General features: G+C 41.0%; 1 protein-coding gene across 7 annotated transcripts in view; it reads left to right on the top strand.

Moving 5' to 3' along the window:
• Positions 1 to 1,790: 1,790 nt before the first annotated feature.
• Positions 1,791 to 17,747, top strand: part of STXBP6 (syntaxin binding protein 6) — a 95,403-nt gene continuing 79,446 nt past the window's right edge. Inside the window, exons 1-3 of one of the 7 annotated variants that reach the window (XM_038137534.1) lie at positions 2,034 to 2,604; positions 6,305 to 6,431; positions 9,059 to 9,135. The gene's annotated coding sequence lies outside the window, so the exon portion shown is untranslated. Of the gene's footprint in view, positions 1,901 to 2,033; positions 2,605 to 6,304; positions 6,442 to 9,041; positions 9,136 to 17,747 lie in introns of those variants that run through there. The other 6 variants (XM_038137532.1, XM_038137535.1, XM_038137533.1 and 3 more) reach the window with 6 other exon arrangements.

The raw sequence follows: 17,747 nt of genomic DNA, 5'->3' as shown, positions 1-17,747 counted from the left end.
CTGCAGTGGGCATTAACCTTTCAAATTCATTCATCTAACTGGACCCCTTGGGCACTCAAATAATTTTACGTGGTTGACTGACACATTTTTTTGTGTTGTTTACAACTATTTCCATGTGGAAACCCACTTGCTTTCCTAGACCTGTTTGGCATGAAGGTTGAAATCTGCTGGACAGTTTTTGTATGCTAAATCTGTCTAACTAATAAATTTATCCAGCCGTAGGAGGAGAACAATGGCTGAGGCCAAGCATGCCACTCAGCCTGACAAGCCTGAGGACACCGAAGAAAACATTTTACAAGCGTACATATCACCGGAAATGACAGGCTACATGCTTAAATATAACCTCAAGAGCATCAATACAATACAATACAATTTAGCATTTCTAGCAGCACCAATCCAGTAGCCCAAATTAAATGCTATCAGTTCAAAATACAATGGAAGCAAAAATTAAGACAAATTTGAAAAGTCTGAGTAGCTGCAAGAATAAAAGCTGGACTTCAATTTCTACTCACCTAAAACACATTGCCTGCAAGAACCTGCAAGAGGGAAAAAAAACCAAAAACAACAGAAAACAAAAGAAGAGGAAAAAATGAAAAACAAACCCACAAGAAACCAACTAAACAAAAAAATTCCCAAAAAACCCGAAGCTTGCCAAAATACACTAAAAATAGAAGAAAAAAGGAGTGAAAGGCTGAAGGGCTGAAAAGTGCCATTATTACTGTTCACGAAGGCATATTCAGCTTTTCTCTTGGTTTCTGTAATCAGGCAATTAAATACCCATCGTAACTTCAGCATTACTAGTCTGTACGGCTGCAGAAAAATTAAAAAAATAACATTTTAAATTACTCAGTATTTAGAAAGTAGATAAAAATGGATCACTTATCTGGATGTTCCCAAGTTTATCTTTCTAAAAAAAGTCATAATGAACTCTTTGAAGGTTTCAATGCCCAGATTCACCAGAAAAAAAAGAATAAATAAACTTGTTTCCAACTTTGTTTTTCATAACTGGCCTGTTCTCTCTGTTTTCTGTTCATAGCTGTTCATCTGGCCTGAAATTCACGGATGCTGGAGACACTGAACTCTACTGGCAATCACACAGAGAAAAAGGGATCTATATTTTGAAAAATCGGTTTTAATACAAAGGGGCAGCTGAAGGCCACTGGGGGTTGAACTTCTACTATATAAGATAGGAAGACATTTGTAGGAGGCTGTTGCCTACAACAAAAGTAGATTGACCTATTTCCATGATATCCATGCAAAATTTATTGGAATTAATATGAGTCACTGAATGGATTTCACAGCATTTCTAAGAGAGATCTAAAGGAACAGCAATACAACTGAGTGTAATGGTCTGAAAAACCGAGGCTGTAGGGAACTGCCACTATGTAGCATCAACAACCAATAGATTAAATGACAGGATCAAAATACACACCCCCTGAGGAAACAGTCAACTTACATTTCCATTCACTAACGGAAGTTGTACCAACTACAATTCACATTGACAATCATACAACTCAGCGTTAAACATTGTAAAATAAAGTACAAAAATATTTTGCTATGTTGTGAATGTTTATTTTCTAACTAACCAGCTTATTATTTCCAAGCATTACATTCCCAGCATTGCCACAGTGGACACACAGCAATGTGTGTGGCCCAGGATGGACACGTCACTGACACCCAATGTAGAAAATACAATAGCAGAATTTGTTTCCAGCCCTATCCTCTGAGTGTGGAAGAACAGCTCTCTGTTATTTGTGTGACGCTTTAGCAGGAGACAATGCCTTTCCGAACGTCGCTGGGGGCCTGAGCAGCGATCGCACACCTGACCGATCCCAGGATCTCCGCGGGCCGCTGGGAAGAGCCGAACCCGAATCCCGCCCCGCGGGCTTTCTGTGCCAAGGTGAGAACGTGTTTCTGTTCCCAGCACGTTTAGGGCTGCAAAACTCGTCAGAGAGCTGAAAGGGCGCTTTATACGTTAATGTTGGAGGTTTGCCCGTCTAAACTCTCAATCCCGGCGCCGGGCGCCTCCCCCTGCCCCAGCGGCTCGGGCGGGACTCCGGCCGCGGCGGAACCCGGCCCGCGGGAGGCTTCCCGGCCGCGGCGGGCGCACGCCTCTCCTGCGGAGCGCTCTCGCGGAGCGGCGCTGCCGCCAGCCCGGCTCCACGGCGGCCCCGCGGGCGCGGAAGCGGCGCGCAGCTCCCGAGCAGCACCGTTTGGGGTTCCCTCCCATCAGCAACCCCTAACTCCGCTCCAACGCGCTAATTTCCTCCTGCCTCCCAAGCCGGCTTCCTGCCCGCGCTGCCACCGTTTTCCCCCGGCATCCCGCCCGCCCCGCCGCGCCGCCGGTTCGCGGGCGGCCCGGGACGGTGGCGGCGGGGGCGGTGGGCGGCCCGCGGGCGGCCCCGATTGGCGCAGCCGGCGCACGTGGGGCCGCCCTCACGCCTCGGCGCTGGCAGCGCGGCCGCCGCCGCGGGGCACGGCAGGGCAGGGCGGGGGAGCGCACCGGGCTCCGCTCCGCGCGGGTCTCCGCGCACCGCACGCGGCGCCTGCGGCGGGGAGGGGAGGGGAGAGGAGAGAGAGGAGTCAAGCCGAGCCCGCGGAAAGGTGGGTGTGGGGGCGGCAGACGCTGCGCTGCGGGTCGCGGGGGCCGTGGGGTGGGCGGGGGCGATGTGCCCATCGGCTCCCTCGGTGGCGCGCCGCGCTCGCCCCGTTGGGGCTGCCGGCTGCGCGGCGCCCGCGGGCGGAGCTCTCGAAGGGAGCGGGCCAGCGAGTTAGCGATCAACTCCGCAGCGGCGTTCCCTGCCCCGGCACGGCGCCGGGACCCCCTGGGCGCGCCGAGGGTGCCGGGCCGAGGCAGCCGGGTGGGCGCCCCGGGGAGAGGCGGCCGTTCCCGCGGGCGGGGGCGGCCGGAGCCGCGGGGCTCCGCCGAGCGCCGTCTGCGGCGCGGCTGGGGCGAGGCGGGCGGTGCGTCCGGCAGCGCAGCCCTTCAGCCCTCGCCGTCGGAGGCTGTGGGAGCGGCGGGGCCCGGCCCTGCAGCCCCGGCACGGGAGGCTTTGCTCTGACACCGGCCCCGAAGTCTGCGCTGTCTGGAGCCGCTGGTGCAGCCCGGCGGTGGTCGGTCCCTGTCGATCGTCCTCGGGAGGTTCTGCGGGTGGCGTGGAGCAGCACAGAACCGGCCAGTAAATATTAAGCTGATGTACTGCTCCCTCCCCTTCCAACATGATGTTTCAAGAGTAACCTTGACAGTCCAGTGAAACGACGACCACCACCTTCCCTGCTTTCTGTTTGAGCCAGCTAATGGAAAAGTAAAATCTACAATAGCTGTTGTCATTATCCACTTGTGATGGGTAATCCACAGCTGATGAAATCTGAAGTTCAAGAAAATATTTACCATTATTTAGAGAAATGTGTTATTCTTTTTTCATCATATTTTTGCCCCCTGTCAAACAGAGGAGCTTATGTTTAAGGAATTACATCACTTTGCAAATCCCTCTATCTTCTCTAAATATAAGCTGTCTTTTAGGATGTCTTCAAATTGGCTGTTTTCCTTTTGTGAGTCAGAGCTAGTGTTAATGCTTTTCATTGCTTGAACGGGCTCCACATACCCATGACACCTCTCTTAAGAGTTTTAAGAGTTGTTGCTCATGTGATGGGGATCATCTGGCAACTCTGCTTAACGTTACCGAGGCAGACAAGACCTTCTCCAGCCTAAAATACTGGAAGATGACGATAAGGTATCTAGATTTTCTTTTGATTATGACATCTAATCAGTGCTGCAGTGACTAACTGTAGGGGAGGTCTGTAACGTGTCATCTCTTGTAAGGGAGGAGTAAGCAGAGGGTAGGGAAGTTGTATCTTGCTGGTGATGCATTGCATTAGCAACTCAGGCATTTCTTTCTCACATCTGTAGTTTCCAAGCACACTTTACCCCTGATTTTTTTCTGTAATTCTAGTAAGTTATTTTAATGAGGCCCTAAGATCTCAAAACATAATGAACACAGAATACTTGTGGTAGTTTGAGTGCGACTAATCATAATGGGAAGTTGGGCTTTTTTTTTTTTTCCCCATGCTCTGTGAATAGGAATTTACAGCTTCTTGCCCCTAGGAAGAATGTTCCCCGTGGGGCTGATGTTAGTCCGCTTGGTAAATACTTGAAAAAGTCACTTTCAGTGAAATGTTTAAGGCCTTTCTGCTTGAGGAAATGCAGTTACATTGTAATCATGCCACCCTAATTTCCCATCTATTACTCTTGATTTTCCTCAGGACTATGCCTTAAAAGTTGCATGGCACCTTTAAAAATGCACTAAGGTAAAACAGTGAAAATAAAAAGTACTCTAACATTTTGAGTGTAGAGTGAAAGCACCATTTTGGAAGTTAGCCCAATCACCATTTTGTGATAGCTTCCTCAGGTGGAGGAATTTCCAGGTGGAAAAAAAAGTAAGAGTGAGAGTAAGAGTGTTTGCTGTGGTGACTGAGATTTCTGTTAACTTGCACATGTTGATTTCTCATCTCCGTTTCATTTATTCTCAAGTTTCTGAGTGTCTCCTAGACGTGGTCTGGATAGGAACATGTAAAGTCAGGGAAGTGTGATGATAACATGGTGTTATGAGCTATAGAAGGGTCAAAGATAAGTACTTTGTTGTTTTGTTTTTATTTTCTTTGAGATTTGTGTTCAGATCACCTCAGTCCTGTGTGGATGTGGGATATTTAGACAGTGAAGATAATATAAGCTGTTTATAAAGTTCTCAGTATGAAGAGGTTTTTTTTTTCCTCCTAGTTGAATATTTTTTTCTTTGTACTATTTAAGGCTACTTTTACTAGAAATTGACTTCTTAAGTAAGATGAAGTCATGAATAGTTACTTCTTGTGTTTGTAGTGTTGTTATTAGATTAAAGCATATATTTTATAAAACTTAAACATACCTTTTTTAAAAAAATGCAGCTTATAAGACTATATGGGACATCTTTTGGTTTTTTTAATGAATAAAATTCCATGAAATGCTGACTCTGCAAAATAGTAGCTGTTAGTTTCCTTTGGGGAGAAGCATGCTGTCTAAGTAATAGTGCATTTGTTCTTTCTTTCTTCTTTCCTTGTAACTTAATGTCTACTTCCAGTGTCCAGCTCGTAAGCTAACATTGCCAAGGTTGTACAAAAGTGTTTTAATCACAGGTGTTCGGATAATATGGTGGTAAGACAAACTTGTCTCCTGTTTTTAACCAAGCAGGAATGCCATAGCTAACATGTGTGCAGAGAAAAATCAAGTTCTTCAAGGGAACATTTAATTTTCCTAGTCCTGGGTTGATGATCTGGTGATGTTGGGGATTTGAAAAATGGATGAATTAAAAAGCCTTGACATTAATTTATATTGTATCCAGACATGCCAGTGAATTCATTAATACACTTTTGCGTATGACTGCAGCAGTTAGTGCTGGTTTAACTGTATAGAAGCATGTTTAAATTTTGGCTTTTGGTTTGCCTGTTTCTTGTTCTGAGTCAGGAAATGCAAACTAGGATCTATCTAGTATTTTATCAGTGCTAATAAACATTGTGTGATTGTTTACAATTTCTTGTTGTGTAGCATTCCTTGGTTATACAGATCTTTAATCTTATCCCAAATAAATATCTTAAGCTTGGAGAAAAGGAGAGGAAGATAGTTCTTGTTTTGAATTATTATTACTATGTTAACAAGAGAAGGGACTATTGGTTTCCCTGCCTAAATGATGTCATAGAACATTTAGGCTGCGGTATGCAGGGAGAAACTGATTTTGGGGAAGTGGGAGGAAGGACATTGACTCTTACTACTTTTTTTCCCTCCTCTGGGTAATCTGCTATCACAGAAAGGAATGATGATTTTTCAAAAAGCAAATGCATTTCTGAAGCTATATATAGCAGAAATAAACTCATGAAATATATTCACTGGGTAACTGAGGGCCAAAAAGATATCAGCCATTTAAGAAAATCATTGCATTCAAACTCTTTCAAAATTGCCAGTATCCTCTTCCATCTTGAAAAACCTTTTCCCAGTAGTCCATTTTCTTTTCCAGCATACATGTGTTGGAGGTCCAGTTGACTTCTGGCATGTGTTATTCATTGTGGTGTTCTAGAGCTCATAGTTGAAGCTGCCTTTTTTTTCTGTCTTAGGCTTAGGCAGACATCCTCTTCGCCTGAGGTTTTTGACAGACAGTGCTGTGGGGCTTCTTTGTCATAAGTATAAAAGATTCCTTTGTAAATGGGATTGCAGGACTGTGAGTTAGCTTGATATATTGCATATTCCTACTTTCCCTTTAATAATTTTTCTTTGCAGATAGTTTTGGGAAAGGATTTCTGCTGTGCTGAAGTGCTGCAGGTCTGGGAGCAGTTTGGAGTTTAATGTTCCTGTGTTCTTCACAAGACAGCACTTGTACTGGATTGCTGATGCTTGGAAGACCCAGGTTTCTATATGTGTGTGTTGTCAGTTTCAGACTTTTATATGTAGATAACAGTGGTAATCTGCTGTCAACAGCCCCAAGGGAAAAAAACCCAGACACTTCTGTTCTGTAGCATTTTGATTTCCGTAGTAAAACAGGAGCATTGTGGGAGTTCAAGGTTGCTCAGTGGTCCAGAATTCTTACCAGTGCCCATGAATACAAGTTACTGAAGGTTTTACGGTCATGAACTGTGGGTTAAAGTCCAGCACTAAAAGATGAACTTGGGGTTTTTTTGTCCTTTAAACTTGGTTCTTGTCTTGCTGTCGACGTGAAAATGGTGCCAGCTCCAGGAATCTTTTGTTTGTTTGTTTGTTTTTTACTTTTGCCTTTACCGTCTTGTGTGGTTTTCAACTTTAGACACTTTCACTTCATTATCTCTTCCTAGAGATTGCACATGTGTTTTATATATGTGAAGTTTCTAAGTAGTGTCAACACACTGTGTAATTACAGAGAGATCCATTAATAACAGGGCAAACCCCAAGATTACGTGTATCTGTATGAAACATTTAGGAAAACAGGTTTCTGGGGTAGGTTGAGTTTTTCTTGTCTGTGCATAAAACAGTACAATTAAACGTATAACAGTAATAAATAATAAACTTGTTTTGGAGTAGATTTCAATATAAGAAATTAACATACTCCTACTTGAGTTAAACTAAGCCATGGTTAAATTATTAAGATTCTGCTGCTGTGGAAACAATTCCTTTTTCTTGATGCATCACCGTAAGATGAAACTGGAAATGTAACTTCTGTAAAATTTGGTGCTTGCCTGCAATTCATCTGCAAAAAAATAAATACTTATAATTTCTTCTTGCTAACTGTGCTGGCCAACAAGTTTTTTATTTTGGGTTTGGGTCTCCTTTTCACAAGCCCTTCTGTGCTATGTTTGCAGACTATTTTAGAAAACACTCTTTGTCTCTTGCAAATACTTGCTTGGAGAGCCAAAACAGTAATTCCTTAACTTTACTTGCAGGTTTTTTCAGGGTTGTTGAGGTGCAAAATTGAGATGTAATCTAATGTTTTTCCTACCTTTCCACTTGCTAGTGTATTTAGGAGGAGGGGAAGAGCAAACAACTGCCATATGCAGTATACACTTGGAAAACTCCCTCTTGGTAATTAATAGAAATTCTAGGATGTTCATGAGCTTCCTCTTGAATTGTTTGCCTTTAATGGGCCATTATCTGAGCATATAAACTTTCTGTATTCATTTAAAGGGACGCAGTGCTCAGTTCAACATTGTTAATCATATATAGAAAGAAAGAAGGAAAGAACATGATCAGTTATTGACAGATTTGAATTACACAGAGTGAGTTCCTGTTAGTTCATTTATTTCCTTGAGCTTGTATGGCAGGTTCCTGAAAGTGTAATAGAGTGTCCAAGTGCTTTGATATACTCAGAAGTTAGTGACTAACCTGTTAGCACCTCTGTGACTTTATAATAAATATGGCAAATAGCTTTTTGAAGTGGAAATTTGTTCAGTGTAGGTTAACAATCAACTCTACCCTCTTAACAGCAAACACTTCTAAGTCTGTAGGATGCTGTGCTGGGGCCTTAGGCTTTCAGGCAGCGTGGAGAAAGGAGTGATGGATGCTCAGAGATGTGCTCTGCTCATGTGTAACAATACAAGGGGGCTTCTTTCTGGCTTCCTGCTGGCTGTCAGTTCATTGCTGGTAGGCGTCCACTGCAGGTGGGCTCTGCACCTGGGCCTTTGCCACATTTTTCATTGCATGAAAGTTACAAGATTCAGAGAGACAAAAAAGTGTCTGGTGTCATTCCACAGGAAGGGGCCAACAAAAAATTTATATTCAGGTACCTTTAGTGTCTTAAGGACAGATTTAAAGGTAGGTGTTTAAACTCCAAAATTACAACTTAGTTTTGTCATTTTAAAATCTAGATCTATGCTGAATGGGTTGCCTTAAAGAAGCAGTCTGACTTTGAAAAACAAAAACACCTAGAAGATCACAAAACTGTAGAACAGCTGAATTTGGATGGGCCCTCTGGAAGTTCCTTTTTACAGTTTTATTATACCATTCTCTTTAGGAGAAGAGCTGTGTTAAGCTTAACTTTTTTTGCACAGTGCTCTCAGGTCTATGGTGTGATTCTTGGGCTTGTCTGTGCAAGGCCAGGAGTTTGTCTTCATGATCTTTGAGGGTCCGTTCCAGCTCAGGATGCTCTGTGATTTGTTTTGGAAGATATAGAAAGGAAGTTGCAGCTTGTAAGTATAGAGGTTCACTAGTATGAGGGGATATCAAACAAAGAAGACTTTGTTTTGTAAGCAGACAACTGAGTGAAGTCAGAGGCATGTTCCCAGATGGAATGGAGTTCTTGGTTACTGGAACTGAAATTTTCCTAACTTACATTTTTTTGAGCCTTAAATGGGAACTGTTTAAGAATCATCTTACATTGTGCCCAAGCTATTAATTTTTGTCTCGATCAGTACAGAATTTCAGTTTCCGTATAAACACACTTTCAATGTGTTCTTTGAAAAAGCATTATTCTTGACTGATTTTAGTTAAACTCACAGCTTAATAAAATTAATGTGTCAATTGTTTATTTAAAACATTGGTTTTATTGTAGCCTGTGTGCATTTGCAGCTGATCAGAAGTGACTGTCAGAGGAGCAAAGAATGATTCAACAGCATCTGAGGTTCTGGATGCTTCCCACATCATTGGTAATGTATGATCTGTATTTGAAAAATGTAACCAAGACTGAATATTTACATGTTTTAATGTTTTTTTTTTTTTCCTGGGCAATTGACTGGTTTGACTATAACATCAGACTGCATTTGCTCTAAGTTAGGGTACTTGGATCACTTTCAGTTTACCAGGGCCTGAAATATACAGAAATTCACAATGGAAGTGCTTGTTGTGAAGATTCTGATTTAATTAACTGTGGAAGCTAAAGGCTGTAGCTGACTTCACTGGGACTTGAACAGAGCAGGTAGGCAAGCTTTGTCCCATAGAGTTCCTTTAATGTTTCTGTTTCCTATTATATTGTAAGGCTTCAGATGTTCCTTCAGTATGTAACTATAGGGCTAGGTAATGTGTTTCTGAGATGCTGAGATGCAGTTACAGTGTATAATCTGTTGTTTAAATATCCAAATACTAGATAAAGGATTTGCCATAGGTGATCAGTTGTACCTTGCAGAGTAGTTAATTAACCTGCACTTAGACACAGATTGCATTTGTGATTGAGTCTGGGCTTAAAACGAGAGTCTTTTATGTCAGTTATGCATTGACTTGTGAGTTAATGCTGTCTACTTAGGCACCTGATTGTCTTCTGACCTGAGGTGTCCACATTTCCTGTCAAGTCAGTGGAAGGAGTTGAAAGCCTTGGGGGCATGAATCACAGCATTGGAGTGTTTCACAAAATAGTAATGACATTACTTCAGTAAGCAGTATTAAAAAGCGTGAACAGAAATAGCTTTTATGTGCGTTGGGAGTAAGGCAATACAATTTTGTCACTGCTGTGTTAGCTGAAGATAGCTGTGTCTGTTGGGTTACACCTCATTTACACATCTTGACACGCCACTGTACCTGCTTGCCCCAGTTTGCCAAGGTCATACTGAATTGTGGATGGTTCTTGTCCCCAGCCCAGGAAATCAGGTGCATGGGGGTGTCTCTTGAGAAAGCTTTGGGAAGGTAAGCTAATTGGTTATCTGTGAAATTTTTCAGGCGGAGGCTAGGACTTCGAACCTCTAACTTACTTTAATGATTTGATGGGATCTGAAATAAAGCATTTAGTATCTTAAAAGTAAATTCCTTGTGTCCAATATCATATTGTAACTTGGAGCCCTTATCTGACCAAAGGCTAATATGACAGCCTTTAAAGGATTAAGAAACCAGTGTGCCTATACCTTGATAAAGGAATTTAGTAGATAGGAGCCATGTATAGGGCACCTTCAGATCCTTGTAAGAATTACATTTAAGACTAGATTCAGGTTCTGTTTGGTTGCTAGACAATGTTTCATTTTATGGGACAAGAAGTATGCAATTAAAAAATATTAGACTTCAGTAACTTCTAATTTTTTTGGGGGGTAAACATTATGCATTTTAACCTCCTAAAAAGAAAACTTCGAAGATAAGCTCTGTAAGCTGAGAAATATACTGGATTTAGCTATGTCATGTAAAACAACAGTGCATTAAACTGCTCATCTTTTTAGTTCGGTGGTGGTTATTGTGAAAGATACAGCAGTGTTTTGTAGTGGGAGTATAAGGGCTTAGGATGGTTCCAGATGCCTGTGGGTCCAGTTCTACTCCTATTACTTCTGTATAAATCTTCTCATTTACGCTTGTAAATATGACTGCTTATTTATGAAAGTGGGCAAATCTGGGCTGAGGCAAGGCTTGATCCTGTTGTCCTTGGAGTGCAATAACAGTGCTTCTGCATTCCTCTTATGGGGGTGATAAGACCATGTTTGCAATGCTGCTTTCTGTTCCTCTCCAGTAGTTTATTAGGGAGCTGATTTAGTTTTCTGGATGCTTGGGTAAAGAAACTTGTTTATTTCATGTTTGTCCCTATGGAAACTTGTGAAGCAGTATATAGTCAAGATGCTGACATAGCTTGTGATTAGTTGCTTGTTTCAAACAGTAATAGCTGATGTCTTCAAATCTTAATTTGAGAATACTGCAAAAATTGGCAGTTGTGTTTTTGTTTTTTTCTATTCCGTTTGGTTACAGTGGAAAGTGCAGGAATGGATTGTCTTTGACAGTAACCCAGGTACCACTTTGGGTGCTGAGTGAGGCTTCCTTACAGCTCTCTCTGAGCAGTGATTTAGCTGAAGAGTGCATTTGTACAGCCCTGTAACACTGACCTGGTGGTCCCCTAAGTGTCGCAGATGCCATACATTATACATACAACATACATACAACTCTCAACATTATACATACAAGATACATACAACTCTCCCATACATTCATGAGCTGGGTGTGGTGACCCCTCATTTTCTGCAGAAGGAAATGATCTTAAAGGAGTTGTTCAAGGTGATATCTGTGGTAAAACTGTGATAATAATACATCTTTCTAGTTCTGTTTTTTATAGATTACCAGCATATCAGACTTTAAGCAATTCAGTAAGAAACTTGTAATCAACTCAGTGTGCATTTGATGGCCTCTTAAAAATTTGTGAATTCATCCCGTGGAGAATCTTGCCCAATGTATAACACAAACATCTTCCCTTTCCAGGTTATAACAAACCTGTTACTTAGGTTTCTAGAGTAAAATAGGCAGTGATGTATATGGACTGTTTTTCTGTCTCTTTCATTGTGCATCTGTTGTGTCTTCCTCTGTGTCTGACGTAGTTTGTGCATGTACCCCACACATAGTCTGTGCATGTCTCTGCACAGAAGGAAATGAGTTTTCACAGGTGGAGCAATGAAAGCCACCCTTGTGAAGGTGTAGTGTCTGGATGTTTCGTAGGGAGCTGGTTTGGTGGCTATGAGCATTTTCTCACTTCCTGCTGGTGACAAAGCAGTAAATCCCAGGTTGTTTTTCTTTATGTTCCCCCCACTGTGTGGATTTATTTCATGTTCTTACTGCACAGGCTTATCTGAACTTCAGGATGTTCCCAGTTTTGGCATGAGTGCTCATACTTATTTTTGCTTTTTCATTTAAATAAACATTTCTTCTCCCTTCCTTTTCAAAAGGGTGGCGTGAGGTGGGGTTGACAATTGATGTCTGTTGTGACTAAAAGGGAACCTTGCTTTTCTGATAGAGGGGTAAATACATAATTTAGTTTGCAGTAAGAGGAAAATGCTTTTTATTTCACTCAGTGAGCTATGCTGAGGAGGGGACAGTAGGGATCAGAAAAGTGAAATCCAGTTTGTGATAGAATGTATTGTAGTATGTTATGCTGAATAAAATTTCCTGAAAATAGAAAAGAGATATTAGAGGTCTTCCAGGAAATGCAGCAATTCCCCTAAAAACATGTCTGAGATGGGAGGAATTGAGAGTTCAGTACCACTGAAACACAGAGAGGTGCAATGAGTTGTCTTCTGAGGTGTGGGAGCTATGGGAGGTATTTATCTGATTAATGAACCAGTAGCACTGGTTCATCTGTCTTCCATGGACAAGGATTATTCCTGTAGCATGGTCTCAGCTGTGTCTAATCTCCTTCTAATGTCACTCTTTGTTTTCTGCCTTTATAATTTTGTCTGTTTCTTCCTAATTTCTCATTATTTTTTGTCTTAGCAACCTTTGTACATGATTTTAATCATGAGGCTGTTGTCTTTCAAACCTTATTTAGCAGTCCCCAGGGATCCTTAAGGGCCTTAATAGGTGTGTATTTTCCTGTCATGTGTCAGTTTAAACATTAACTTTGGCATCTTTGGTCAAAGAATGTTGACTAGAGATTGATTTCCTCTATTTATAGGTGAGTTCTCAACTTTATTCATGATTTATAGGTGAGTTGTCACCTTTCTTCATGTTCTTATTTCCTCGTTTAAATAATTATACTTCTCTAGTTTATCTTAGAAACAAATTAACTTTGGGAAGAGTAAGATATGACCCAGATGACTGGAAAAGGGGAAGGATTGTGCCCATCTTGAAAAAGGATAGAAAGGAGGATCCTGGAAGTTACTAACTTGCCAACCTCACCTCCGTGCCTGAGAAGGTCATGGAACAGATGCTCCTAGAAGCCATGCTAGGGCACATTGAGAACAGGAAGGTGACTTGTGACAGCCAGCATGACCGCAGCCAGGGCAGGTCCTGTCTGATCAAGTGGCCTTCTGTGTTGGAGTGACTCCGTCAGTGGTCAAGGGAAGCTACAGATGTCATTTATCTGGACCTTTGACATGGTCCTCCCCAACATCCTTCTCTTTAAATTGGAGAGAGAAGGATTTTCTGGGTGGACTGTTAAATGGATAAGGAATTGGTTGGATGGTCACATCCAGAGGGTAGCAGTCAAGGGCTCAGGGATGAGGGACCTCAGTGACAAGTAAACTGTATTATTTAGTATCTTCTTCATTGATACAGACAGAGGGATTGAGTGCACCCTCAGCAAGTTTGCAGATGACACCAAGCTGAGTGGTGTGGATGGCAAACCTGAAGAGGTGGATACCCTTCAGGGGGATGAACAAGGTTGAGAAGTGGGATTCTCCTGAGTTTTAACAAGACCAGGTGCTGGTGCTACACTTGGGTTGGGGCAAGCCCCAATATCAGCACAGGCTGGGGATGAACAGACCCAGAGCAGCCCTGCCCAGGACTTGGGGGTGCTGCTGGCTGAGAGGCTGGACATGAGCCAACCATGTGTGCTGGAACCGGATAATCTTTAAGGTCCCTTCCAAGCCAAGACATTCCGTAGTTCTGCAGTTTTGTTTTGTGACTTACTTTGTAGTTTCCATTTCCCTCTGCTTTCAATTCTACTCCCCTTTCACAATGTTTCTTCTGAGTTGAATACTTTAAATGAAACAGCAAAGTGATTGATGATAAGGCATGAAAGGTAAGTGTTCTATGAATGCCACTGTGGTATGTTCTGGATCTTTCCAGATATGTTTATTACACTCTGTGACAGGATGTGAAATATTCCACACACATTGAATAAATAATAGCTGTTAGGAATAAATGCTTTTAAATTAGCAGAGCTGGATAACTAGTTTCTGAACATCTTAAAATGAAAAGCCTGAAGAAGTATAGATAGAATAAAGAAGTACCTGGAATTATGTTAGATCTCTAATTAAATGGTTGCTTCTTATTCTGTTGTGGAACAAAAGAAGCCAATGCTTTGCCAGTGCTGAAGGGTCACTGAAAAGAAAAAGACAAATATGAAGTTGTGGGTGGTTGTTTGCCTCAGTATGGTGCTGGCAAGTCTAATATACTTTATTATGTGCAGAGTATTCTGTATTTAATTAAGCTTAAAATGTGAGTAATGTACATTCATAGGCAGGATAAATGCATCTGTTATCTTTTAGTCTTTCATTGAATGGGACAATTGATTTCAGTGTAGGATTATCTGTATTACAAGTTACAGGACACTGAAGGCCTGCTTCCACTTCTGGTTGGCATTTTTCATTGTTCTAAAATGTCTGAGCACTTTAGGTATGGGCAGTATATATATAATACTTTGAATTTTCTACTGTACTTCTTTCAAATTATTGGTTAAAGGTTATCTTTAGTATACATAATTTGTAAATTAATTGCATATTCATGTGTACCTGAGATCTTTGCTTTTTAAGAGATGAATTTGTATCTCTGCATAACGACAATATTTTGGTTTTTTTTGTTTCGGTCTTTGGCCCAAATGGACATCTGAGGGAAAAAGAATTTTGGAACGTTTATTAGCAGTAGATCCTTGCTTGATTCCAAATGGAAATCTCTCAGTTCTCTTGGGGGTCCTATGAAATTGTTCTTTTCTACAGTAATAAAACAGTCTCTCAAGTATAAATGATGCTAGAATTGTCAAGCTGAGCGAGCAACTAAAACCAATGAGTTGCAAAGAATTCCAAGTATGCATCTGGTTATTAGGGCTATACCCATAGTTTTGTGATATCTTTATTTGGGAAAACATCTCTTGCTTTCTTTACTTGCTGTGCAGATGGCTGTACAAAAGATCGCTCTTTGAAGAAAGACTGAAACATCAGTAGGCATAGTAGATAAAAGCACAGAATGCACTTAATACTCTCTTTCTTAATTTCAAAATCTTTCTCATGAGGATTTAGAAGCAGCTCGTATAATGATGTAGCTTTTGAGAAATTAGTATCCTTGTAAAAGCTAGATGAAAGCCTTTTAAGCAGTTGTAAGAAGAATATTTGTACCATGTGCTATGTGCTTACATTCATGGCTCCTTTATTATAGATCTTTTTACAGAGTTGCCTGTCCTTGCAAACCTTTCTGTATGAAATTTTCTTGGAGAGACAGAAAGTTCTAAAATACTGATAGATCTTGCAGTCAAGTAACACTTGTGTACTTTGCAAATGAAATGGTTCTTTCTTTTTTCAGCAAATGGAGTAATGTGAATATTTTTTTGAAGAAAGAAACAAAACCCTAAGCTTCCCCTTCCCTCTTTTTCTCTCTGACCAAAGTATTTTGGGATATGAACTTTTAAAATGTAGTTGACTCTTCTTTTCATTTTTGAAAACTTTCTAACATGTAGACAGGAATAGTAAAAATTTGTAATTACTGCAATCCTGATAATATCCCACTTTTTAAAAAGTGATTAGTTCTATTGGACTCTAGAAAGTATATTAACTTGTGGAAGACTAAGTTTAGCTACCTTAGTGATAAATGACCAGAAGAAAGCCCATGTAAATTCCATTTAGGGTGCACTAAGACCCTAATAAGGATATTGCTTAGTGGGTCTCTTTTTTTTGAAACTTCCTATCTATATAGAGTGTGTTTCACTGGTGGCCTTGCTGTACTTGTCAGGCTGAATAAGGGCTGTTAGTTCATATTCTGACTCAGCATTACCCCTGAAATGTATACTGTACATCTGCATTGCATGTAAACTCACTATTAAAAAACCCCAATCAACTTTTTTAGTATTTCTTGTATCTACCAAGGCTTGGATTCAGACCTTTGAGTTTCTGGGTGGGTTGTTTTGCTTGAAGACTGGAACTTTCATAGGCAACCCTGAGAAACTGTTGTGATGGTAACATGATAGCTGATACTTACTGGGTAAGGATGAAAATGTTATTTGCAAAGTGAATGTGTGCAAAATCAAACGGGTCTGCCTTATCTCTGTGGGGTATGGAAAATCTTTGGTTCATTTGGATTTTTTTGCTTTTGTCTTTTTTTTATACTGTGTTTAATGTATTCTATTAGTGATAACATCTATGATAAAATGCATGCCTGAATCCTTGCATGATAGGAAAGCTACTGAAAGAGCTCTTGAATATTAGTAATTATCTGTGAGGCTTTACCTACTTGTCCTGAAGATCTCTCTCAGGGATTTCTCCAGTGGTTGAACATACTGAACACAGAACATCATTAAAGATACTTGTGTGCCTCACAGGATTCTGGGTTTCTGTTGAATGGGTGACACTTACTGATTTTCTTCTTCATCTTGGAGGAAGACATTTCTCCTTTCTGTTAAGTCTGTCCTGTCACTGTTGCACATTTGTCTTTATATAAAAATTAGTAGGGATTCCCTTCCTTTTCTTGTTTTCTTCTTTCTTAAGTTTCTTTCTCATTGTTCTGGTGTTACATATTTGGGTTGCCTTTCTTTTATCTTCTGTTCCATTCCTTTGCCAAATTTCACACAGGTATGGGTGGTTAAAAAGATTCTAGTTGCATCAGGTTGCCTATTCAGGTTACAGCATGATTAGTGTGAAAGCTTAATATTGAAAGGAGAAGATTTCAAAGGAAAGTGTTAAGCTACCAGCAAAAATCAAAAACAAAAACCTTGATATTTAACAAGGTGTAGAATGCCGTGCATACTTCAGTGAAGAGTACTGATCACAGAAGTGTATTAATAACAATAATCTGGATAAGATTTTAACAGTTGTAGGACAAGATCCTAGTTGATGCAGATTTGCTTAAAAATATTTTCCTTCTGACTTCAGTGTGCATTCTCACATTTCTCTAACCTTGCCATTGTGTTGTTGTGTTGTAACAGGGCTTGCACCCCCTGAGTTAAGATATTTTTGATTCCTTCCAGGAATGAAAAGAGGAGGGAATTGTGTTTCTGGTGAAGCCAGAGCTGTGTAGAAGGAAGTACTAGATCTGAATCGTTCTTATTACAGTTGTGAAAAGGCATCAGAGCGGTAAATAGTTCTGTTGTATAGCAGGAAAGACAAAAGACAGTAAACATTTGCATTTGATCTTGAATCCGATTTACATAGTTTATTTAACAAGGCTATCTGCTTTGATTGTAGAAGAGCAGGAACTTTTGGTGATAGGTGAGAAGCAATTTGAGTTTCCATTTATGCCTTTCCTCTGGTGTTTGCAACTTGGGCTTACTGGGTGTTAGATACCTTGAAGCAGTTAATAGATCTGCAAAAACTAGAAGGAATACTGCGCACATTTGAACACTCAGCAAACATATGTACGTTATTTTAGGAAACCTGACAGGTCTTAGAGTAAACTTAAAAGTCACCAAATGTACTGGTACATTGAAAACACATCTCCTCAGTGTGATTACAGCTGTACTGCCCTCCTGACTACTGGGAGATAAGATCCTGGGAAGGGTGAGTTCTCCTAACAGAAGGCAGAGAAAACCTGGTGATGTTTGAAGAACCTAGTTCTTTCTGTGTGTGAAGCGCAGTTAGCATCGTCTTCGCAGCACAAGGGAAGAGAGAATGAGGTAATCTTCTTGTGAGAGCTTCAGAGGCCACGCTGACTGGGTTTGAAA

Source organism: Motacilla alba, chromosome 5 (genome assembly GCF_015832195.1).
Source record: "Motacilla alba alba isolate MOTALB_02 chromosome 5, Motacilla_alba_V1.0_pri, whole genome shotgun sequence".
Classification (NCBI taxonomy): Eukaryota; Metazoa; Chordata; class Aves; order Passeriformes; family Motacillidae; genus Motacilla; species Motacilla alba.
The sequence above is the reverse complement of the archived record's forward strand: the minus strand, read 5'-3'. Positions and strand labels throughout refer to the sequence as shown.